At 40.1% G+C, this 25135-nt stretch overlaps 1 long non-coding RNA gene across 3 annotated transcripts in view; it reads right to left on the bottom strand.

Moving 5' to 3' along the window:
- The window catches only part of LOC116441803, a 31902-nt gene extending 7576 nt beyond the window's left edge, over window positions 1–24326 (bottom strand). For 2 of the 3 annotated variants that reach the window (XR_004239242.1, XR_004239243.1), the window contains exons 1-4: window positions 24209–24326; window positions 8581–8631; window positions 6715–6783; window positions 934–1266 (exon numbers count right to left, since the gene is read on the bottom strand). This is a non-coding gene — a long non-coding RNA (uncharacterized LOC116441803). The remainder of the gene's footprint in view (window positions 1–933; window positions 1267–6714; window positions 6784–8580; window positions 8632–24208) is intronic. The other variant, XR_004239244.1, reaches the window with a different exon arrangement.
- Between the last annotated feature and the right edge of the window lie 809 nt (window positions 24327–25135).

Raw genomic sequence — 25135 nt, 5'->3', positions numbered from 1 at the left:
ATACATCAAGATTAAAACTGTAACAAAATCAAAACATTAAACTCATTGACTCAACCAAAGCTTTCTGTTTGGTGACTGAAAGCCATCTATGGGCAGGTGGAACGCCTGGGTGACTTCAGCTGCATTAGAAAGAGTCCTACAGCTCAGGTTCCTCTTAGCTCATGACTTAAGATGTCATGAGCTCACTGGAGGATGGCAGAAGGCAGATAAAACCCTGCAATTATTCCTAATTTCACTGTAAACAAATGGAAGATAAGAAATTTTATAAAAAATATTGTTATACAAGCCAACAAAAGTCTTTGTATTGTCGTGCAAACTTCACCATTAATTTAAACAGCCTGTAATACAGCACTAAAATATGTCTGGAAGCTGAATTTTGGTTTATTCTCCTCTGAGCCAATTACTATTTTAGATGCAAATTATTCAACTGATTTACTAATAAAAACAGCATAAATTAAAACTTCAGAAAAGCCTGAAAGATTAGGTAAAAAATACTTAGTGATTGAAGATTATCAGGGTTGATGGGAAATAACAGAAATTTACTGAGGTCAAAAAAAAGTTCAAAGAACAGAGTTTAAGGACCGAAAAGAAAGACCTAAATCAATATCCATTTCAAAAGTGAAAAAAATCTTTTCCATAAAAAAAAAAAAAGCCTTTAAATTGCAAAAAGGATGATATTATTTTATTATAGATTTTTTAAAAAACACTAATATTAGAAAAAAATACTTACAATATAGATTATATATGTGTATATGTATTGGTATCAGATAAAAGATTTTTAAAAATATATTTAAATTTTGTATCAAATACAACAAGTTATTAATACTACCATCCAAACTGCTTAGCAATAAAGAGTCTTTATTAAAAAATTATATTCAGGAAATTATAACTTTCAATGACGGTGGTAGAACAGACATTTGATGTCTATCTCACCTTTCTGATCTTCCAAAGGAGAATCACAGAATATTCGGAGCTGGAAGGGACCCAAGAGGATCATAAAGTTCAACTCTGAAGTGAATGGCCCATACAGGGATCAAACCCACAACTTTGACACCATCCGCACCCTGCTCTAACCAATTATTTGAAGTCTGAGGAAGTCCAGCTACAGCAGGGCCTATCCCACTCCCATTTTGGATACACCAAGCAAAAGGCACTCACTACTTTCAACTCTTCAATTCCATTCTTGAACTGTCAGCTTGTTCCATCCAGGTCAGTGTTTGCCCAGCCATCAATCTTCCAACCAAAAGGGTTAAAACAAAGCATTGCCTAAACCACCAAAATTATCCCCTTAGTATCAATTTATATTTCATTAACCTAAAGAATCAGTGCAAAGTGACCAAGATGGTTGTTTAATGTTTCAAATAATCCGAAATATGCAAATAAGATCCTCATTTTCCTCTAAGTTTAAAATTCTGTAATAAATAATTCCTACATTTTAATGCATTTAATCCAAGAAATGAACTAGCTGTAATAAACTTCCTAAAATGCACCTGATAATTAAAAGTTTCTTGAAAACATGCTATAGTCAACATATTCTAGGCAGGAGGAAAACTCCAATATACAAATCAAGAGAGCTGTCAGACACCTGATTTGGCTTTGGAACAGGCTGCAGTTAAGGCAGATATCCACTAAGTGGCATTAGCAACCCAAACACCTAATTTTGACAAAAAGTGATCATAATACAGCACACTTTACCTCCTACAAACAAATTGATGGAAAACGTTTCCTTTGAATGATTCATTTTATTCAATTTTGTCATAAGCTTTGGCATAATTCCAAACAGCATTAGCAACTTACTTTTCAGATCAAGACATTTATTAGAAATAAAACCATCATGACAAACCTATTAAACAAAGCAAGCAAGATATGGGAGCAATATGAGTTTAAAATAAGACACATTAAACTACAACAAGGTATTTTAAAAGTAGCTGGGGTTTCAGAAGTGCTGTAAATCAACAAGTGTAGTATTTCCTGTTGTGAAGTATAAAAGTATAAAAGTCACACCAGATGTTTACTTTAGATAAAACACTTAAAAAAAAAATAGGTAATTCTAATAATTTAGATATGAGGCTACCTGATTCTAGAGAGTATTAAAGATTACAATAATTGGGAAAGTAAGAAAACTACTACACTTCACTAATTATTTAAGGATTTGTTTTCAAAATATTAATTAAGGGTTAATGACTGTAAGTATAGGGTTTTGACAATTGTTTACTGGAAAAATGCCTTTAGGAACAATATAAATACCAGAGAAAAGTATTAGAACAGAACTCTCATTTTAAAATAGTTTTTCCCTATTCCTATTGTTTGTCCCTGGTCTTTTATCACTATCAAGTTTGTTCATACATAAACAGCTCCTGAAAATAAAGGGAGGTGGAAAAATCAGTATTACTGTATAGAAGATTACAGAAAAATTAAATGAGCAAGTACTTCTGTCTCTCAGCCTCATCAAAACATATATTTTAAGCTTGTGAAATGTCTTATATATGCACTCAAAATTCTCAGCATACTTCAGTGCTACAAGGAGCAAGACATTCCTTTTCTTTTTTTTTAAGTGATTTTTTTCTCCTCGCTGGCCACAGAGGAATTGCATTAGGACATAGTCCTTTTTCCCTACATCCGCCTACGACAAACATTTGCTGCAAGTCAGCGACTCCAAAACCAAATTGTTTACAATTAACTCAAAAAGCCATTAAAAAATTGTTTCTTTGTTCCAGTTGGAAAGAGAGACAGCCAGATGTGTGGCTTGTTGATCCTGCTCTTTTCTGACCTCTGAGTGTAGGAAGAACTGCAGCTGAGGAAGGAAGTCAGCAAGTTGTGCTAATGAAGGTGAACATTGCAAAAAAAGGGCTTACAATCTTTTTCATGGAAGAAAAATATATGTGAAAGAGGTTTTTTTATTAAAAAAGAGATAACAAAAGGCCTTATTTTTTCCTATTGGTGAAAAATTAGAGCCTTTGTTTCAGAAGAAGTGACTGAGTTTCTCTTTTGCTACTTTTGAAAAATTTTACCCTTAATTTCAAAAACTTCATTAAGTTTGAGGTGTCTGTAAATAAGCAGACATCTCATCATTAACACCTGCTGGAAAACCATCCTTCTTTGAAGACATAAAACTCAGGAAAAGCATTTTAATTTTAGGCTCTGAGTCACAGTCTAGCACTACAGACCAAAATCTGGCATAAAGCTGAATTCCAGATTGAGAGTGTACCCAGTTCTTGGGAAAACACATCTGGCCAACAATACAAGGCAACCCCTACAATTACCACAGTACTTTTCTTCACAGTTCTCCCTGAAACACATTTATGCATTTTATCTGTAAAATACCTGGCAATGAATTAGACTAGAGGTCTGTGTTGAAAACTTCATTACATGGTACTCCTCATAACCGTACAGAACACGCCCATACAAGATACTATGTGAGATAAAATCAGTCTCAAAAACTGCACAGCAACAGGCGTGGAAAGTTATCATCTTGTTTATGAACTTTTAATTACTTCCTAAAAAAATGTCTGAAATGCATTCTGAACTTCTATGACCACCGTGCTCCTCATTGTATCAAGATAGCCGAGATGTTAGTAAGTTATCATGGCCTAAGGTAAACTAAGGACACATTTGTGTGTGAAGTACAAATTCACTCCAGCGATTCAGCTTTAGATCTTAATTCTGGCACTTAAGCATCAATCTTGAAGCAGTTAGTGAAGCCTACTTTAGGCATCCAACTTAATTGTCTGGACTAGGTTAAATGTTTGATCTTGCTGTCCCTGCATTGCTAACTTCATCTTAACAGTTCACACTACTTTTGGTAGAAAATGATGCCTAATTCTTGTCAAGCAGTTACTATTTTAAGAACATACTTACCATGTGAAGACCTGAATATAATCATCATAGTTTGTCTTCCAACTGTCTGTTATGATATTATTTAACTAAGAAACTTTCCAATGTATTCTTAGAAAACAGGAAACTGAAAATGAAAACTAGTTTACTCGCTTCCCACCCCATGTGCTGCTGCTCCCAAGGTCATTTAAAAAAGCAAGAGTAATAGATCACCATATACATGTATATACAAAACACTTCTGAAAACAGTTATACAATTATTTAATCTGATAAGAACATTCAAACTCTGGAGAATTAAAGCAATAATACATGTCACACCTTTCAAAAGTTGTAAGAGATATCGGCCATTTAAAAATAGTGTACGAGGTTCAGTCTTTCTCTTTGCACTGACAGAAATTAAAACCTTATCATGTAAAATTCCCAGCACAGCTCAAACAGCTCACAGCTAAGAGCACAAAATATTGCTTCTGCTGCATTAGTATTTAAAATTTATTACTGGCTTGTCACTTTTATATTAAGATTTGATTTTCAGAACCTTTCCTTTTACAAAAAAAATCTTCATATGCTTCTACAGCTTGTATTTTGCCAGTCTGAAAAAAACCCAATATTTAAGATCAGTGAAGTCATATTTAAGGGTTTCATTTTGAAAAAAAAAGTCTTAACTGTAAAAGATCTCAAAGAGCAAACAGTGAGGACTTCACAAATATAGCAGGTAAAACAAAATACTAATTTTCTTACCAGGTGTAATTCCTACCAGTTTATTATTTTCTACCAATGAACTTAATAAAAGTGAACCACACTGCAGTCATATTAACTTTCTATGGAATAAATATGAAATAGCCCATAATTTAACAAATCTCTATTCCCTCATTTCACTCCCTTTTTTTTTCTCCTCATTTCCTGTGTCTTCTGATACACCAAGAGTATTATTCATCACTCCTACCATTTTTCCTTTTATTCTTCCTTTTCATTCTATTTGTACTGCCTCCAAGATCTCCCTTCAACTCATCTCACTCCCCCCCAGTGGAGTAGATAAGTCCATGCTGAGCACTCATTTTTGAGTTTCTCTCCTCTCTGGCCCAGAAGGATCATCCTGGGCCATTAATTTTAGTTGAAGTGCTATTATAAAATTTAATAGGTATGTCATATACATAATTCCTATTTCAAATCCCATATGACTGTAACAAAATAGAAGGTTGGAAGCTCTTTTAATGGAGAAAATAAAACCTAAAAATAAAATAAGCAAAATAGCTTTGCTGCTTATGTATACAGTCCTTACAAGTTCACATCAGTCGTTTAAAACAGAGAATAATTTTCTACACTGCAGAAATTGTCAAGCTCTGGCTGCAGCTGTTCATCTTAAGTCTCTCCTGCCACCCCTCCCATCCACTTTGTCCCTTGGACCTGGGTTTGTTCAGCCATCCAGTGAAATGAAACAGGAATATCGCTGTCTGTCAGCTATGCTGGTTCCACATCCTTTGTGACCTTAAAGTGATAAATCTCTACACCTTCCACCTCTGCAGGTGGCTTTATTTCTTTTGAACAAACCTCCACATGACCAGCAAACACCTTTATTTTGACAGACTCCCCTGGGTTCACCTGGGTACTGTGAACCAGCTTCGACAGAAACCCAGTCAGGCTGCTGCCATGTTGGGCTTATTTTCACCTACAACAAATGGAAGTTTTTGCAGGCTTTTGCCCACAACACCACTTTTTGGATGCCTCTCACAGCAAGCTGAATTAATGACAGCATGCACTGTTACTAAAGCAGGGTTAGCTTAAAGAATCCCTTCCATACCCAGTGGCTTCCATCTCTCTGAGAAACCACTGGATCAAAGCCACCATCTCGCACAGCCTTACTATCCACAATACTTAATATCCACACAACTACTAGTTAAGATACTATTGCCTTTCAGATTTTAGGCTTTGCATGCTGCAAAGCACTCCAGGTCAAATGTCCTGTCTGCTTCACGTTTCCCTGGAGTCCAGGAAGGGCTGGCAAACAGCACTGTTTGGGTCACAACCACCAGAACTGATGTCTGTGACTCTCAGCCGTGCAGCCCCAGTGCAGTGCTGGCCACAACTCAGCTGCATGTGAAGTGTGACAGAGATCTCCCTTCTGGTCCCTATAACCTTTGTAGAAAACATGCGAAGCCAGACTGGCATTTCACTAAGAAGAAGGTAATCTTCAGTGACAAATTTTCTCTTAATTACATCTACAGATCAAAACTTTCTAGTTCATCTCTATCCCCATCTGCTTTCTCCCCAGCTATTAAAGTCTGCAGCTGTTCACAACCCCTTCACAGTCTTCCTCATGTATCAAACCTTTTCTTGGAGCAGAGAGAAATAAGGAGTTCAAAGCCAATAAAACAATTTGTTGCTGCAGGTACTGGCACTGATTCCCTTGCACTGACACCAGTACTTGTGTGAATCTGCAGTGAGCTGATGCAGAGGTCTAAACTGACAGAAAAGTAATCCTCTGGGAAGCCTTTGCAATCCCACAGATTTTCAGCAGCAAATTCCCTAAACCAGCATATCCTGCTGAGTGAAGGTGTTGATGCAAGAGAAGGGGCAGACAGCACTCACCTACCCCTCTAGATGACAATGAGCTAATAGAACAACTATACACCTGATCACAAAATTCAGTCCTGTACGTATACTGACCATACAAGAGTGGCTGTTGTGGTTTCTCTCAGGGAACATAGAAATTTAGGACAAATGAACTATTAGTACTTAAAATCTCAAATAACATTGCACTAATTCAACAAATACATAAGCATTGCACAAAGCAAAGTCCAGCATATTGCCCTCTTTAGCTTTCCCACAATTCAGGTATAAAAGGAAGGGGGTGCTTAACACAAACACTCGGTTATGTCTTACCTAGAAATACAGTGGTTCCAATTCACATTCAAAAATCCAAAGAGGTGATGCTAAACATTCAACGTCCGTCTGTCATGAAAAACATTCAAGATTACACTTGGGATCACTTTGCTCTTCCCTATCTCAATTTTGCAATGCAACTTTCTAGCTTAAAAAAGAAATTTCCATGAGAAATGGAAATTATTCTATTCAAAGTGAAATTTGTAACATCCAAAAATTTTTGTAGTAATACCATTAAAAATGAAGCTGGGCTGAAATGATCAGGTATTCAAACTAGATTTTATTCCATATAATTCTGCTGAACAGATTCAATTTAAATTGGATTTTAGAATAAGCTGTTGCTAAGACTGGTACAGCCAAAGGAAAATAATGTGCACTGGTAATGGTATGCATTATATTAAGAATTAAAAGATATAATAACGAAATCATGGAAATAGGAATTCATTTCCAAAACATTTAGCAATTTAGTATAAAGGCTATATTTATGTAAAACAACATTTATATTGAAAAAAGTCCAGTTAAAGCAGTTCTAAATTCAGAAATTAATTTTCCAATCTTTTGAAACTACTGAAATAAAGAATGTAATTTAAATGCCCAATAGTGGTCATTTCATTTTGCAAGTATTGAGGCAGGGGAGGCCACTAGAAAAACAAGGGGACCGGCTCCTTCATAAGGTTCTATAGGACAGCTATTTTAATGTTACTTTTTCAACTCTCTAAATAAAATAACTTAAGAGAAGTGCAAGCTTGCTCCCAAAATAATAGTGAAGGTAACAAGGAAAATAAATTCCCCACAGAAAAGCTTGGAAGTGAACTTCTGTTTTGACCATAACCTCAATAATGTTAATGTAACTGCACAAACACTCTTCCCAAATATTCAGTTTCACTGTCCTCACGATCTCAGAGGTCAAGCTATCCGGTTCATAAATCAGCTTAATTCAGCTTAATTAAGTTTTGGCTTTGAAAAACACATGGTTGTGTTTCTGGAGCTATATTTATAAACATGTGACTAAAAACTGGGTTTAATCTAATTATGGATTTTTATTCATTTAATTTCCAAATAGTAACCTTGACTGCTGCTTAGAGAGGAATTACCTTTTGAAACTCAGGGGTGGTGCCGGGCAGATTCGTTTTTTTCCTAAAAAGATGTTCCTTACTGCAAATTGTAACAATTCATTATAAAAGATGATTAAATTATATCAAAATGTAACACTAATTTCCCAGTAGAACACCCACACAGGGAACTAATTAGCAATAGCTCCTCTGTGTAAACAAATCTTTGTACCAATTAGTAGCCAGTCAAGTCAGGAAACTCCCTTTCTCTAGGGGAAAAACATTTTTTTTTTTAGCATTGCTTTACTTTGCTGCTGGCTGCAAATTCTCTCCAGTTCTGTAGCAATGCATGGTATTTACAACTTATATTTCAGAGAGTTTGATGGGAACTTGGTCAAGATTTGGAAAAAAAAAATGGCAGTAGGAGACCCATAAAAATTACAGAACCAGGACTTCAAAAGGGATGTGAACAAATCCTGCTCTCTGCCTAAGCCAATTCTGTCCCAAGGGTTTACCCAGACCAGAACAATAACAGTGAAATGACTCAAAACAAACAGTGGAGTAAATGAAAAAAGTACATGGGAAGAATTATTCTCAATTGTTGTTCTATAATGAGAAAAGCAAACAAATAAAAACCTCAAGGCGAGAATATTATGCCCAGATAGCATTCTGAAAGCATCAGTGAGGTGCAAGAGTAAAACTGCATAAAGGATGGTATTCAAGGGGGGCTGAGTGTTCATTTATCATTGATGATGTTCAAATCTGCTCAACAGCTGTTCTGTGCAAGCCTGAAAGTACTAGAGTTGACTCTTACCTTGTTGAGGATGATCCAGAGCCTTCCCAATACTTAGACAGAGGCTGCAATCTGTGAATTTTAAAATTTATTTAAAAGGATTGTTATCAATGAAACAGTTTTAATTACTGAGTAAAAATCAGAAAAGTTACTTAAATGCCTTCAATAGAGAATAACTTCCCTTTTTTCAAAAGCAAAGAGCACTCTGCAAGGTGTCTTCTACCGTGCATTACTCCCAGAGCCAAAGGTCAATTAATCTCATACTGCCACACACCAGGGTAGTGAACTACTGTTGCAGGAACACCTCAGGACAGGGAAAGGACTGGCAGCACCTCACAGAACCCAGAAACCCACCCTTTCCCATAGAGAAGTGATGTAGTAAGAGACAACTTCTGACCCTCCAGTGCTACAGGACTGCAAAAACCAGCTCTAAATACCATTGTTTTGTCCCCTTACCTTTTGACCCAACAACAACAAAAATGACAGGCCTGAAAGACTCTCTAATTCCAGCATTGATTACATTTATATAGAAAAACTAAATTTTGGAAATAAAAACCCATCAACTATCAAGGAGAACCTCCTTTTCAGCTGAATTATAAAATTACAAAACTTTTGCAACTTACACAGAATAGCTATCCCTCAGCACAACTTAAGTAGTAACTAGGACTGAATTAGCTTTTTAATCAAATACACACAACATTCTGGAAGTCTGCTTTTTAATCTTTTAAAAAAATTATCTCAGATATCTAAATTTCTTTCAATATAAAACAAAATGAAACACAAAATCAAACGGGATGTAAAAACGATGTCAGTGTAATTCACGGGGTTAATGTGATTAGCAGGTATGAAAGGGGCATTAAAAAGAAGACTACGAACAGATGCCAGGAAGCATTTCTTGTTCGTGAGCAATAACTGCACGGAATGGGCTGCAAGGCAAGTTCACTGAGGTATCACATTTGGATTGAGATGCCATCGAGTGGGAAAGCCGATGCCATGGAAGGGAAGGAGGATAAACTACTCTGAAAAGTTTAGAGTTTCCAGTTTCATATCTTTAAAATATTCCTTTTAAAGTGGAGATAAACATCCCAAGATTGGTATCAAGAGTTTTCCATAGGAAAGCTGAGGGGAATGAAGAGGAACAACAATTTAATGAGTTTAGAAAATAACTAAATATCAAGATACTCCTTACAACACTGTTACATAACCACAGGGTGAAGAAACATATTTATGAGTAACTGCTCCTGTCCTTGGGAGAATTTGTGAGTCAGAAAAAAAGTAAAGTGATCATTTCTTAAACACCAGCCTGATAAAAATGGACTGAAATAAATAAGGCACTCTTTTCTACTTTAGTAGAAACCTTAATGCTGCTTTAAGGGAAGGATATTAACAAGGAGGCATCACATATTAACACAGAAGAGAAAATTCTCTTTTACTACTTTGGCAAGATCCAGCAAGTCAATTTATCCATAGTTAAAATGCATTTATACAATGAAACATGGGAGTCAGTTCAGTTCCCTCAGTGTAGTAGTCTGGGGGACCTGCGGGGAGTAAAGCTTATTATCCACCTAGGGATTTGAGCAGTCGTAGTTCACAACCAATTTGATTAAGGAAAAACACAGCTGCTATTTTGAAAGTTTCCTGCTGTGTAAGAAATAATTAAGGCTGTACAATCAGTATTCAAGTAAGCATAAATAGCAAAGATGTTAAATTAATTCTATTTGGAAATAAAGAGTTAAGTGAAGCTGCATTACAGAACAGAATACATAATGTTGTAGTTCAAAGGCAAAAGAGAAGAGTTAAATGAGATGAAGTGTGCATCAGAGGTCAAACTCTCAATCCTAAATATGCAACCACAACATTATTTCATGTTTTAAAGTCCTTTACTCAAGAAGTAGAAAGTAAAAGTTCCAAAATGAAGCAATGAATTCTATTCTGATTTAAAATACAAAAAAGGAGCAGCAGCTGAACACACTTATCTATGTATAAACTGAAAAAGCACAGAATCCTTAAAACTTCTACTACCAAGCCAGTACTATTTAAATATTACGCAGAAAAATGCGAGAGATGTCAATGGCAATATAGGTAATTCAGGGCAGCTCATCCTTAGAGCATCCTGACCTGCACTTCCAATTCTCTCCCCACACAACCCTCAAAGCACAAACTGCACCAGGAATTCCCAGCCCAGGGATGGCACTCAGCCTTGTCACTGTCAGTGTGGGGACTGGGAGCTCAGTTTCTGATTGCTGGACCACTTCCAGGTGGAGAAATACATGACAAGGTTACCAAGAAGCCTATGCCATCCCAGCAGCTATTCCTCGTGTCCTGCAGAAGCGAGGTGGTGAGACAGATGGCTGTGCTCTACTGACTAGAGTCAACCCTTGAGCTGTCTGTTGGACCAGACACTGTTAAGTCATTAGGATGCTAATAGCTTTAACACTGCTTAAAGTAAAAAACACCCACACACAAAACTTCACACCCTACAGTTTTTGCTAAATATAAGGTTAGACTTGCACCTCCCTGACAGGAGGCAAACAGACAATTAGAAGAAGAGGGCTGAGACATCTGCTTAAGACAGGGATTCCCCAGGGAAAAGCTAAGGATCATGCCAACTCAGGTTTGCACTAGCATGTTGCTACTGCTCCTTTAGCTAACAGAAGGCAAAGCTTAGGCCAGGGATAAATTTTACTCTACTGCCAGGATATACATCCTCTGGTTGAGGATGTTGTAGATGCCATCTGCTTAACATTCAGTTTATTCATTTTGATTTAAAATGCCAGGCCATAATTCTTCAAATATATTCTTTTTTTTTTTTAAACAAGTGCTTTCAAAATGGCTGATTATATTTGTGTATTCCCTGGGGCTTGTCTTATTAAAAAAATATGAAACTCAATTATTCTATGATTTTAAGTTGCTCTGGCTTATTTTTCCTGCTTTCCAGACAGCTTCTCACTTCCAGGCTTGAAAGAATTTTTCTTCTACCTTCCTAAGCACACAGTGACAATGCTGCCACTGCCTTCCCAAAGAAGCTGCTGAATCCCAGCTTCCTGGAAAGCAGGATCTGTGGCCACATATATGTCAAAAAATAAAATAGACCAGGGCACACAGCCACGTTCTGGGCTTGGAACCAGCAAACATGTCACAGCTTGAAGCTGGACAACTAAAATCCTACTCCTCCATACAGCCTGGCCAGATCCAAACCGCCTTTTGGAAATGGTCCATAGTGTCTCCTAACCCCAGAACTATGCTTGGGCATTATCTGGGAGAGTGTTAGTTGGCATAGAACAAAACTGTGTCATGAGAAGTACTAAAAATGTAACAGTAGAGTTGCATGCCATATCCACTCCTCATTTAGTTCCTACTATGAACGTGCATCACAAATACAGTACCCAGTTGCTTCTGGAGAACATAATTTTTAGAAGTTAATTCCATAACCAGCCAAATGCATTTCAGAATTAACAAGTCACCCTCACCTAGGTGGTTGTTGCTTTCAGATCAGGGGAACAGAACCACATAAACATAAGAGCTGAGCATTTGTGTTTCCACAGGTGTCATAGGCAACACAAGTGAAAATTTGCACTCTCTAGGTTTTGGAGCTTTTTAATGTGTTCAGATGGACTGAACATGAGCATCTGATTTCTTAATTTCGGCAAGCCTGGATTGCTGCCAGTAGAACATTGGCCCTGACTGTCAGTTGGTATGAAGTGGGCATAGCTCTATCAACTGCATCCCAATGCACAGCTGAGACTCTGCTTCTCCAAGCTTCACCCACATCGTGGTGATAGGCAAGGAAGAAATTCATCTTACAAGATCAATGCTTACAAGCATTTTAAGAACAAATCTTTTTTTTCGATAATTCACAAAGTTATGTATGTCTTCACAAATTTGTTTCTTTTGTCGAAGTCAGAAATCAAATTAATTACTTAAAAAAACTTCATGCAAACCTGAATTGTAAGCACTTGCCCTTGTTTTTCTCAAAAAGGAACACAATCAAGAAGTTTTTGTAAACACCAGAGAGGCACATAAAACCTTCCAAAGGAAAACACAACTAATGTGGTGCAAATCTGGATGTAAATATTGTACTTGGCCAGAATTACTGTGTGTAAAACTTTGTATAGATGTGATTATGCAGTGTCATAGGGGACTGAAAAATCATCCTGACAGTACAAAAACATACAACCCTTTCACACCTGCTGACCTACAGATCATCATCTTCAGCGCCAACTCCTTACCTTGGAGTCTTAAGTGCAATGGTATTGTATTTCGGGTTTCCATGGCAAGGTTTTGGTAGTGGGGAGGGCAGTGAGGGGGAACAGGACAGAATGACACAACTCGCCATTGGCTAAGGACAAGCCCATCAGTGATGGTGGCAGCACCTCTGGGATAACTGAGTTAAGAAGGGGGGAAAAAAAACTGCTGCAGAACAGCAGCCAAAGAGAGAAGTGAGAGCATGAAAGCAACAGCCCTGCAGACCCAAGGTGAGTGCCAGAGGGGCCGAAGGTGCTCCAGGCACTTGAGCAGAGATCCATCAGCAGCCCCTGGTGCAGCCCACGGTGAGGCAGCTGTGCCCCTGCAGCCCATGGAGGCACACGGCAGAGCAGAGATCCACCTGCAGCCCATGGAGGCACACCCCTGAGCTGGTGGATGTCTGAAGGAGGCTGTGACTCTGTGGGAAGCCCCTGCTGGAGCAGGCTCCTGGCAGGACCTGTGGCCTATGGAGAGAGGAGCCCACACTGCAGCAAGCTGTTCCTGAAGGACTGCATCTTGAGGGAGGGATCACATTGGAGCATTTCATGAACTGCAGGCCATGGGAAGCACTCATGTTAGGAAAGTTCATGAAGGACTGTCTCCTGTGCGAGGGACCCCATGCTGGAGAAGAAGAAGAATGTGAGGAGGAAGGAGTGGCAGAGGTGGGCTGAACTGACTGCAACCTACATTATCTGTCCCCCTGTGTTGCTTGAGGGAAAGAAGTAGAGAATTTGACAGTGAAGTTGAGTACAGGAAGAAGAGTAGGGTGGGGAGAAGGTGTTTTAAGATTTGGATTTATTTCTCATTATCCTACTCTGATATGATTGGTAGTAAGTTAAACTAATTTCCCCAAGTGAAGTCTGTTTTGCCCATGACAGTCACTGATGAGGGATCTCTCTCTGCCCTTATCTCAGCCCACAAGCTTTTCATTATGTTTTCTCTTCCCTGCCCAGCTGAGGAGGGCAGTGACAGGGCAGCTTTGGTGGGCACCTGCCATCCAACCAGGGTCAACCCACCTCAGTATTGACAAAACTGCTTATTACTCTGTAAAACCTTGAGCACCCATTTATAACTGTTGGGATAGCAGCTGCCAATCTGGTCCAGTGGGTCCATCTAATAATCCACCTAATAACCATCTGCTCCAACCTAATAGTCCCAGATGAACTCCTACGCTCTGATTTACCAGTGAATACTTTAATTGTAGTGTCTTGAACTACAGGTACAATTTCAGTCTTCCAAAGAGATGAAAAGATGACAAATGTATCTCAACAGTGACATCAACACAACTAAAGACCATTACTCCAATAAACCATAAAACCATCAGATGTTTCAAGAAAAACAACCAAAAGTCTAAAACACAACAAAAACCCACCCACATATGTGAAGTAAAAAATTTATTAAATCCCAGTGATGATAACACTGCAGGCATGAGACAGACATCTGTTTTTCAAAGATCTTGGCCTACACCCTAGTTCTGATGTAAAAAATCCCCAAAAACAACAGCTAGAGAGAAAAAAAGAAAAAATTACTTTAGATCCATAATTAGTATGGTCCTTTTGCTCTGTTCCCAGGATACCTACTAGAAAACGGTGATGCTAGGAAATATAGGAAATGACTGTTCATTACTAAGATCTTAATTTTCTCCAGCTCCCTTTGGACTCCTTGACAAAATGCTTCAATTCATATGAAAGTACATGTTTGGGTTGAAGATCTCCATTTTTCATAGTTGTCAAAGAAAAAAGTCTGGTTTGCACAGACACATCTATTTTGCTGTGATTTCTAAAACATCTTGTGTTGGAGTGAGCAAGAAGAGAGACATCTGATTTATATGCCCCCATGTCAAATCGCTTCACAGCATCAGTAAATAAAGGGAATGTGCAAGGCTGACTAAATCCAAGCTGATCAATACTGTGAAATATTGACTCAGAGATGGCTTTGAACACACACACACACAGGACTTTAGCTGGCAGCATGGTTGGACTTGACCATCCTGGTGCTTGCTCTGCACTCTGATGTAGAATCAGGAGCCCATCAAACACCACCTAGTGACCCATGCCAGAAACTGGGTGGAACTCTTTAAAGTTGCTAATTGCCTAAAACTGTAACCCTCGTCAGTGAGAGGGCTATGCTTTTTGTCAGAATATGTCAAAGGAACTCTTGCTTTATTGTACACTGAGAGTCACTGTGAGACTGCAGAGTAAGAGAGCTCAAACGTTTTGTGAAAAGGCACAGAGGTGTCCAGATTTGATCTCTGAGCAAGTCTTCAGAGTATCACCCAATTAGCCTGTTTTCTGGAAAAACTGGAGATGAAGATTTTAACAGTGCAAAATTAAGCAATGAATTCAGGCATGCCTACCTACAGTCACTGGCACGAGATGGGAGAATACCACATACAGTCGTTCCTTAACAACCAGCAGGAAAGTGTCTGCAGGTTTGAAGGATAGCCTAATCCCTAAGAACTGAAGTTATCTCCTTTCCAAACTCATTTATATCCCTTCCCTTCAGAATCTCTCATCCATGCAGAAAAAAAAAAAAAAAAAGGAAAAAAAAGTTATTATAAGAATGAAATGTTTGATTTCAATGTCACTTAAAGGAAATACTACCACATACTTTGCTCGTAATACCACATTAAACACAGAAAGCTGAATGTTTTGTACCATGTACAAGAAACAAAGCTACCTGAATAATTTCCCCCCCTCGTGCCCCCCTCCCTCTGGCCCCAACCTCATCTTGTGATTCTCTCTAAAGCGAGTCATATGGCAGCACTTTTCTCCTTTTATGGGCAAAAAAAAAAGGAGAAAGGAAGTCAGCAGCTGAGCAGGACTGCACTGCCACATGAATTAAGCAGCCCAGAGTTGTGCTGCTCCTCTTGCATCCCTACCTCAGTGCTTTATGGATAGGTACTCTCAGAGAGGGACACTATGAATCAGCTTCCACTTAATGCATATATAATTACATGTCACTGAGTGTTTCACGCTGAACCCGTCACCACAGCATGCATTAGAAACCAAAGGATAGAAGGCATGTAATATATTTGCATTTGCTTATCTACCATCTCCTTCCTTTGTCTGAATGTCCTGTCAATAGCAGGAAAACCTCTTCTTTGGGAAACAGCTGTAGTGATAGTATGACACTGAGCAGCAATAAAATTATAGTACTTTCTGCTGCAAGAATTTACATGTGTCCCACACTGCCCCAGTGACTACCACCCACATTCACCTCAATCCTTTTTCTCAGCAGCTCTACAAGATGGAAGCTGGGAAAGTTATTAGTAATCCAGTTTAGCAAATCTGTCGCTTTTTTTAAGAGAGAGAACTGTGGAAATTTCATTAGCTTAATGTTAGGGAAAGGTAAATAACATACAAAATTCCCTATGTATCAAGAATAAAAGCCTTATTGTTATTTTATCAATGGAAAGAAAGGAATCATTGTTTCTGCCTCAATAACTGATACTAAACAATATGAGGACTCACATCCATAAACAGCTATAGTATTGAGAAATTATAAAGAAATACACCTCCTCTCCATGCACAGGTGATGTGATCAAGAATTTGTAAGTACTCTCATGTCCCACCCAAGCATAGGCAGCAGCATCCATCAGCCAGAGCACCACAGTGTGCATATGGCCACAGGCAGGACACCTGCTGTGAGTCTGGGAACACACCTGTCAGCCTTACAGGTATCACCCCTGAGTCAGAGCCACCCTGCTTTCCTCCAGCTCTTTATGGGCCCTCATTCTGAGTTTTATTTGACTATTACAACTTAATTTGACTACTAGAACTTAAACTTTGACTACTTTGTTTGGAAATGATGCTGAAAACAACTGAATTCAATTACATGAGCTATGTTTGCTGGGTCACAGCCCACACTTCAAAGTTAAAATGTAGATAAGCATTTCCAGGGTTAGAGGCCCTGTCCTCAAAACTTTTTTTTTTTTTTTTTTTGGTTTTTTTTAGGAAGGAAGCAGTCTCCCTGGTTATCAGATTGTTATCAGGTCAGATCAGATGGCCAAAACAGCAGAGTTCAGTAAGGAGTTTAAAATGATCCCATCATTTTTTGAAGTCTAGCATTGCTATTACACAAAACATGGAACTTGTTAAATATATGTATATAAGCATATTTCTTACTGTTAAAGATTAACCATATACTCCTTAGAAGATTTGAAGTGTTACCACAGTTTATTTAATTCCCTATTGAAAATGTTGTTTCTTTATAAACATGGACTATTTCTTTTAAAAGTAGTATTTTAAACCTGTAGGTGTCCCTTTGCCTTATGAATAACTTAGAAGACGCTGAATAACAGCAACCGCCAAAGTACAAACACTTTATTACAATTGTGGTGACTCAGACTGTCAGGATTTGGCAGCCCACAGTGCTCCTCAGCAGCAGAACAAAAGGGGATTTTTTTTGGCAGTTTTACTTTTAGTTCAGTAAAGGACAACATGATACTGTCTGTGCCTTAATGAATCAAAACCTCTGTAAAACAAAGGCGTAAGTATTCAGACCCCAATCATTTTCTGTCTCACAGTATAAAAACGGACAAACATATTACCTGTACGTGTAGGACCTCTAATATGTGTGCTCTGTCCTTGTCTTCCAGGGAAAAAAATAAAATTAATAAAAGCAGTAAGATTATCTAGTTATGGAAATACACATCAGTTCTACAGGCAACACAGTCCCAAAATACTTCAAGATCAAGAAATATTTTCTGTTTTCCTGTCGAATACAAGAGATGCTGATAAAAAATTCTAAATGGATTTCACCTTCACTAACTAAAAACATGAACCCCATAGACCTAAGCATTGCACTATAGTAACACAATCTCTTGTATTCAGAGCATAAAACACATTTTGAGGGAGACTCATTTCCCAACACCCCCATCACAATCTCACCTGGAACAGCAAAACTGTCCCCGCAGTAATTGGTGTTACAGAGCCCTGCTGCAGCACAGCCTTGTGAGAGGGTGAGGGAAGTACTCCAGTCAGTCCTACAGGGCTTTTATGAGTTAGTAATAAAAACATAGGGAAAACGGTTACAAAATATCAGAACCCATTTCCTCTGCCACCATCAATTATTAGGGAGAGGACTTATTCCCAGAAGCTTCTAAAGATGCCAATATCCATCATGAAATCTGTATCTGAAGAAGTCGCCAACTGCCTACAGATGATCCTTGAAGCAAAACACTGCAATTACAGAGCAATACAGCACAGGGAGTCAGACTGTGTGTATGTGGGTGGGACAAAGTGTAACAGACAAAATTAGACTGTTCCTGGAAATACAACATAACAAATTTAACAGTCTAGCCTTCTCAAATATGAAGAGATCTCACAACTCTGAGAAATGTTATAGAATTTTCCCCTTGCCATTGTTTCCCTCCCCAGTTTCCACAGCATTATAGCAATCCCCTCTGAAAAATTAGGACCAACAGATCACCCACACCACATAAATACTACTGTATGTCTCCTAGGGAGGCTATTTAAACACAATTCTGGAACCAATTTACTGGAGATAGAATCATATGGATCAGTTATCAGAGAAAATTTTCCTTCTTCCTCAGTCAGTTCTGCTCTGTAAGTGGCACTACCACTCAGCATTTCGATACCAGCTAAAATCAGTAATGAATTTTTGCCCCACAGCTCCACACCATTATTAACATGCACGAGAGAAACCAGAAGATGAACTTTCTCCCCTCTTCCCAGAAAGCCATTAACTCAAGCTAACCTTCCAGATTTTATCTGGGGCAGCTGCAAAATGAAAATTATAATTATCAAGCTAGATATTAAAAACACAAAAAGCAGGTTTACTTTGAAATATCTTTGAAAAACATTAAAATAACCCCTCCCTCCCACTTCTCAGTATAACCACATTCAGCTTAAGCAACAATAGTCTTAGGACTCTACTGGGCTCAGTTCAGCTGCAGAGGCAAATAGTACTGAGCTCTTTTAAAATATCCTAGTAGGTACTCCAGGACATGGGCCTATGCAGGACATGGGTTTTCCAGCCTCCTTGCATCTGCTAACCAAGTATAGATGCAACAGACGTTGCAAAGCATCTCATCAAAGAAAAAACATTTACACTGGACAACTGAATCAAACCAGACTCAAATTGTGTCCTAAACCCAAAAGACCTTCTCTGGAAGTCCTTAGTCTTGCTGAATTCTGGCCTTCATCTCTTCAAAATCTATACTCATCATAGATTTACTAATCCATATGAGTCTAGAAGCCCAAATTGGACTCACAGGAGAATTTTGAGCATGGCTGCAACATATTTAGGTATATAAGGGAAAGTAAGATAACTCGGATAGCAAGCAGGAAGCCATCTAACCTAACAGGTAAGAAAGTTGTGAAGGCTGTACCTTAAACTGATGTCACCTATTCCTGGAAGCTGAAGAGGTACCTATGTTATCAAAAAGGGTTGTAAAACCCTCAGGCCTCCCTAGAAGCAAGATACAAAGTCATTCCTTTCACAAGCTCCCAAGGAAAGGAGTCATGCAATTTTGAAGTTTCGGATGAGAGGGCAGGAGCATGCCCTTAAGCACCACCGAGCTATCTAAAAGCATCAGGAAACCAACCACAGAGGAAGTAGAAGTGGGTGGTAGGCTCTTTTCAGGTTGAGAGACTGGCTCCCAACCACATCTCTGCACACCAGGGTAGTGCCCTAAACCACAGGCTATTGTCTGTCCTAAGACTATTCCTGCTGAAGTTATGAAATGGAAAAATATTTACTGGATGAAAGAATGAAACACCTATAGAAACCAGGTTTCTCTCACCTGAATGCTTTAATCACAGGGCAGGAGTCACTCTCCCTCTGGCCTAATTACTGTTTTGTTCTGGGTATTTTTCCAAAGGTTGCAGGTTAAATAAAGGACAGTTTATGACACACTGTTTCACTCTCTCGGGAAGAGGGTGATGTGAGCTCAAGGTACTTAAAGCTGAAAAGGACAGAGAATAAAGTGTCACACAATGAATATGGGATGCAACTAATGCACCATAAAACATGAAGAGAGATTAACATCATTGCAAATGCTTCTACTCAAGTTTGAGTAAATAGCTTACACTTATTTCTTAGCAAAACAAGCTTTTCTAATCCTGAGGGAACATTCCCATCTCTGGATGCCAAAGGCAGTGAGGCAGGAAAGAGATTCCACTCTCCAGAACAGCCTCGGTGGTAACAGCTATGGATGGATGCAAAATGGAAGCTCTGTGCATCTCATTTTCTTCACAGTAAAAATTGTAGAAAAGTGTGCTTTCAGACACGAGTTTTAGGACCATCAACCTCAGCTTTGAGGCATCTAATTGTAAAATAGGCCACTCAAATAATTTATGAATTCAGGCAGTAACACAGCAGAGAGAAGGATTTCCCCCCTGCCCAAATCCCATAAATTATATATAAGAAAGCTTCTAACAACTATTTAAATTTTAAGTTAAACCTTTGTGTATCAGAGAGATACAGGACAGTACAGAATGACTTTTATCTAAAATAAGTCTACACATTCCCTTAAAACACCAAACCACCTCCACGGTGTTATTATATTGTGTGAACTTACACTCTGCCATCCCGAGCTCACCACAGAAAAATGGGATGAAACTCAAGATTCCAGTATGCTCCATGCCATATTCTAGACATGACAACTCCCATGCTGTATGGATGCTATGGATACTCTTCACCAGGCCTGAGGAACACGTGTTCATGAATCACATTTATTAACCCAAGACTTGAACCAAACCAGACTAGCACTTATGACAGGCACACATAACACCACAACCTGCACTGCTACTGGAACCTTCAAAATTTACTTTTCATACACTATAAACATCATCAATTCCTTACACAGATTTACTCAAAGATAATCCTGGGACTTACGCATTAGCTTCACCTTTTGCGCTGCTGATCATCCAAACCATGTTGTTAAAAGTCTACCTGTCCACGATGAAAAGCACTACAGAAGTACTGTAGTGGACAGGAGGGGAAAAAAAAAAGGTAATATACATAAAGAAGTCCCTCAGAGCACTGGTTTTCTAGTCTATTGACAAGTTTATAAATTAGACAAGAGTAGTTTAGTTGTTAGCATGCAAAAGTAACCATTCCTGAGTTAAGGTAAGGCTGACTGATGTTTAACTAAATCTCATGGTTGGTATCCTCATGATGGCATCATTTCTTAACATTTTAAATCCACAATACTAAATACTAAATTACTGCTACCACTTTAAATCAAGAACTTGTATTGAGCAGTATGTAAAGACAGAAAATTAGGCACATTTTTCATTTTAACTGGAAGTGAGAATTGGAATTTTATGTAAGTAGAAGAATAGTAAATTCTTGGTACTTCATAAGAATTAGGACCTGTACAACTCAAATCAGTCACATTGCACTCATTATTCACACGAGTGCAGAGCAGCATCTATTACAATTTTAATTTAAACAACAAAATTCAAATTTATGACTGCATTTTTTTGCAGCTCTCAAACTGCCCCATATATTAAATATTTTAATTCATGCCTCTCAAACTGTTTTCTCTGATTTAGTGTTACTGTTTTGCATTCCTAGATAACATGAGTAGAAAGCACTGCTAAAAGAATGATTGATAATATTGAAATGGATCCAAATACATACTGAATTCAGTACAGAGGAAACACTAAGAGGTTTGGCTGCTTCAAATTAACATATATTGTTAGCATCCATACACCGCTATCCACTGATGTTATAGGTCCCAGTAACATACTCAGTTTGTCCCAATGGGATTTTAAAAGGAGACTTAATGATGTCTGGATCATATATAGGGTTTGGATATAGAATAGTATTTTTCTAGTTTGTATAAAATGTGAACTGAATGATTAAGTTCGTGTGCTATTGCATGTAATATGCATCCATTGCTAAAGAATGCCAGTAATTCCACAAAAATAGTTTACAGTTTCTCAAAAAACTCTAATTAGAATGGCATTTGGAAGTAGATAAAAATATGACAGAGGTCTTACTCATAGTATTTGTATACCTACAAAATATTATTTCTGTCCAAGTATAGGAATTTTTATTCATCTAAATAACATCTAGTATTTTTGACAGACATTTTAAGCTCATTTTGTATATCACATAACCTGGAAATCTGCAACATATTGCACATGCAAATCCTCAATGTCTTTGTAAGGCTGCCATACTGCTGAGGACAAGATATTTCAGCCTGACAAAACAGCGTCAAAAATGATGTCATGAGGACAAGCTAAGCACACTAACAATGAATTATCTTCTCACCACTGTAAAATTCACTAATAGGCTCACTGTCATGGCAAAATGACATCTGACGACAGTGACTATGCAGTAGTATCCAAGATGATCACCATTTTTCCTTTCTTACTTAATCAAGGAGGTTTTATTCTAATTACTGACACACATTGTCTTTTTAATCGCTTGTGGTTTGTTTATTTTCAGTTTTTAATAAAGAGCATAAGTTCACGGGGCAATAAACAAAGCATCACTGCAAAAGCAGCAGCAGAGGAGGGTACTGGAAAAGTACACAGCAGAATACAATAAAACATTGCAGAGTCTTTGAGAAACCGTATAAGTAACTCAGAAAGCCTTGCTTATACTTGCCATCGTCTACATCAAGTGAAACTTTAAAGACCAGCGGTTAAACAATACTACAGCAGTTCAAATTGAAGAATTTTATTCTTAGTTGCTACCTTATGCTTTTTATAAAGTTAAGTCAAACCTTTCATGATGTTCCCATAATCTGTAATTTCATTTCATTAAAACATATTTTTAAAGTCTACTGTAGGAAGTAGTAGGACTTTATCACTAGTTTTTAATTTGGGCCTTGTGAGATGGGGGAGCGGGGGTATTACAGGAGAGTAGAAAGCAGATTTAAACACAAGAAATTACAAGGTTTATTTTTTAAAATTACTTTTAAAAAGTACATTGCTGATGTAACAGTCTTCCTTACATTTCATAGAAATACGAAAGTTACCGTAACAGAGAAAAGGGAAGTATCAGCTCAGTTCTTCCCTGTGTAACAGGAGTTGGGGTATTTTTGTAGAGCTGTGCTGAGCATGTGAAAATCTTTGCCCACAAGGCAACCTCATGTCACGACAGCATTTCATTTCAAATCTCCCCACCTAAGAGTTCACTGCCAAAGCAATTTTCATTTTTTTCTGGCCTTGCAGATGATCAAAACAGAAGGAGTAAAGCAAACACATCTGTCCCACTCAACCTACCCTTTCCCCAAACACACATAAACTGCCTTTAGAACTGGTAACAAAAACAGATAGTCTGTATGGCAATTAGAGACTAGGAACAGGCTGGAAACCAACTCACATCATCACCCTCGGCAAGTTATTAGCAGCACCACTGAAAGCCTGTGCAGTTAAGTGACTCGCTGTGTTGCCAGTGAATTATGGAGCATTCGATTTTGCACAGTGGCGTAATGTATTACTGAGACCTTAGCAGAACAAACCCCAGATTGAAAAAAAAGTAAAAGTAAACGGTCTTGGAATCAAATTAGGAGAAAAATAATAATAGGAAGAATAGATGCAACCGAGCTATCTGTTCACTGTAACAGCTCCCAAAATGGACAGCGATTCAAACGAGATGAATGCAGCATTACAGAACCTGTCTTTCATCTCCTGTCTAGATACATCCCTCTGGAAGCACCACGCTTATGGCACCCCGCATCCAGCAACCACCAGCAGCTGGAACAGAAAGTTTTCGGTACAATCAAAGTTTGACGCTTAATCTCCCTTTGCCCCGCACCGCACTCAGTCCAGCCAGGCACAGCGACGCGCTGTCCGACCGACAGCCCGGGCCAGCGCGGAGCTCCGCCGGGCTCCCCCAGGCCCTGCCGCGGGCACAGCCGGCTCCCGCACCCGCGCTGCTCGTCCCTGCGGCCGCGGCGGCTCCGGCATCCACCGCCCGGCAGCAAAAACCCGGAGGCGCCTACCCGGGAGAGCCAGTGGCCGGGGAAGCGTCTCCCCGGCTGGGCGAGGCCAACCGGGAGCCTCCGCTCGGGCTCGCACCGCACCCGATGCCTCTCCGAGCGGGGCTGGGGGCGAATCCGGCCCCCCGGCGCTCACGGCCCCGGGGCCGCTGGCAGCGCTCCGGGGCCGGCGCTTCCCAGGCAACAGTTGGCTGTGTCCCTCCGCGTCCCCCCGCCACCGCCCGCAGCCCCCGCTGTGCGAGGGGCAGGGGCACCGCGGGGAGGGTGACCCGGGGCGGGAGAGCGAGCACAAAGGCGGCTGCGGAGGTTCAAGGGGCGAGGGGAGCGGAGAAACTCCGGGGCTGCAGCGCGCCGTCCCCGCCCCGCCGCGATGCGGGGGCGCCGAGAGAAGGAGCGGCAGAGGTGGCTCAGCCCCCACCCCGTGCAGCCCCCGGGCGGGCGGCAGCCCCCGTTTCCGCCGTGCCTCCCCGCTCTTACCTGGGCCGCCCGTCGCCGCTGGCCGCCGCAGGTACCCTCGTCCATCCCCCGCCGCTGCCTCCGAGTCAGCCGCCGGCGCTGCGGCGCGGCCCAGCCCGCCCGGCCCAGCGCGACGCTGGCAGACCCGCCCCGCCCCGCGGTGGCTGCGTGCGGCTCCCGCCGGCGGCCGCCCCGGGCGCGGCTCCCCGGACCCGCCTCCCGCCGCCGCGGGGCGAGGCGGCCTCCGACGGGGATGAGGATGGGGATGGGGATGGGGATGGGGATGGGGATAGGGGTAGGGATAGGGATAGGGATAGGGATAGGGATAGGGATAGGGATGGGTCCCCCACCCAGTGCAGACCGCACGCAGGGACGCCCTGGGTCCCCAGTCGGCGGGTCGGGGCGCTGGGGTGTCCGCTCAGGAATCAGTGCAGGGGTGCGTGTGGCTGTCACCCGCGCTGCGCCCCGCCGGGGAACATCGGCGCTGACCCAAACCCTCCCCGTTTCGTAGAGATTCCATCCCCCTCTCTCCGGTGGCCTCTGTTTCGGGGTGGGGGGAGGTGGGACGGGACGGTGTCTGTACAAACGCTGGAGTTCGGGACTTCACATACATTTTTTTTTTTTTTTTTTTTTTTTGTATTTCTGGCTTTGCAGAACACAGCGCTTCCTCAAGACGTCAAAACCAGATCTGAGCCCATTCACAGCTCGTGAAAATACTTTGTACTTCCTCTTGCTGTGCGGAGGGTTAAATGAGGTTAAAGTCGCCAGAACGGCTGTGCAGCACTCGGTTTCCCCCTTCCCCAAAAGCCAGTCTGTGCGTCATTAACAGCAAGAAAGAAAGCAAGAAAAGAAAAACAAAACAAAAAAACCTACAAGTGACAGTATTGGGAGTACAGTACAGAAATATCTTCTTATTTGTTCATACCAGGACTTTGCTTGCTGAGCTCT

The sequence above is a fragment of the Corvus moneduloides genome, chromosome 3 (assembly GCF_009650955.1).
Source record: "Corvus moneduloides isolate bCorMon1 chromosome 3, bCorMon1.pri, whole genome shotgun sequence".
Lineage (NCBI taxonomy): Eukaryota > Metazoa > Chordata > Aves > Passeriformes > Corvidae > Corvus > Corvus moneduloides.
Note: the sequence above shows the minus strand (reverse complement) of the source record. Positions and strands in the feature narration are given on the sequence as shown.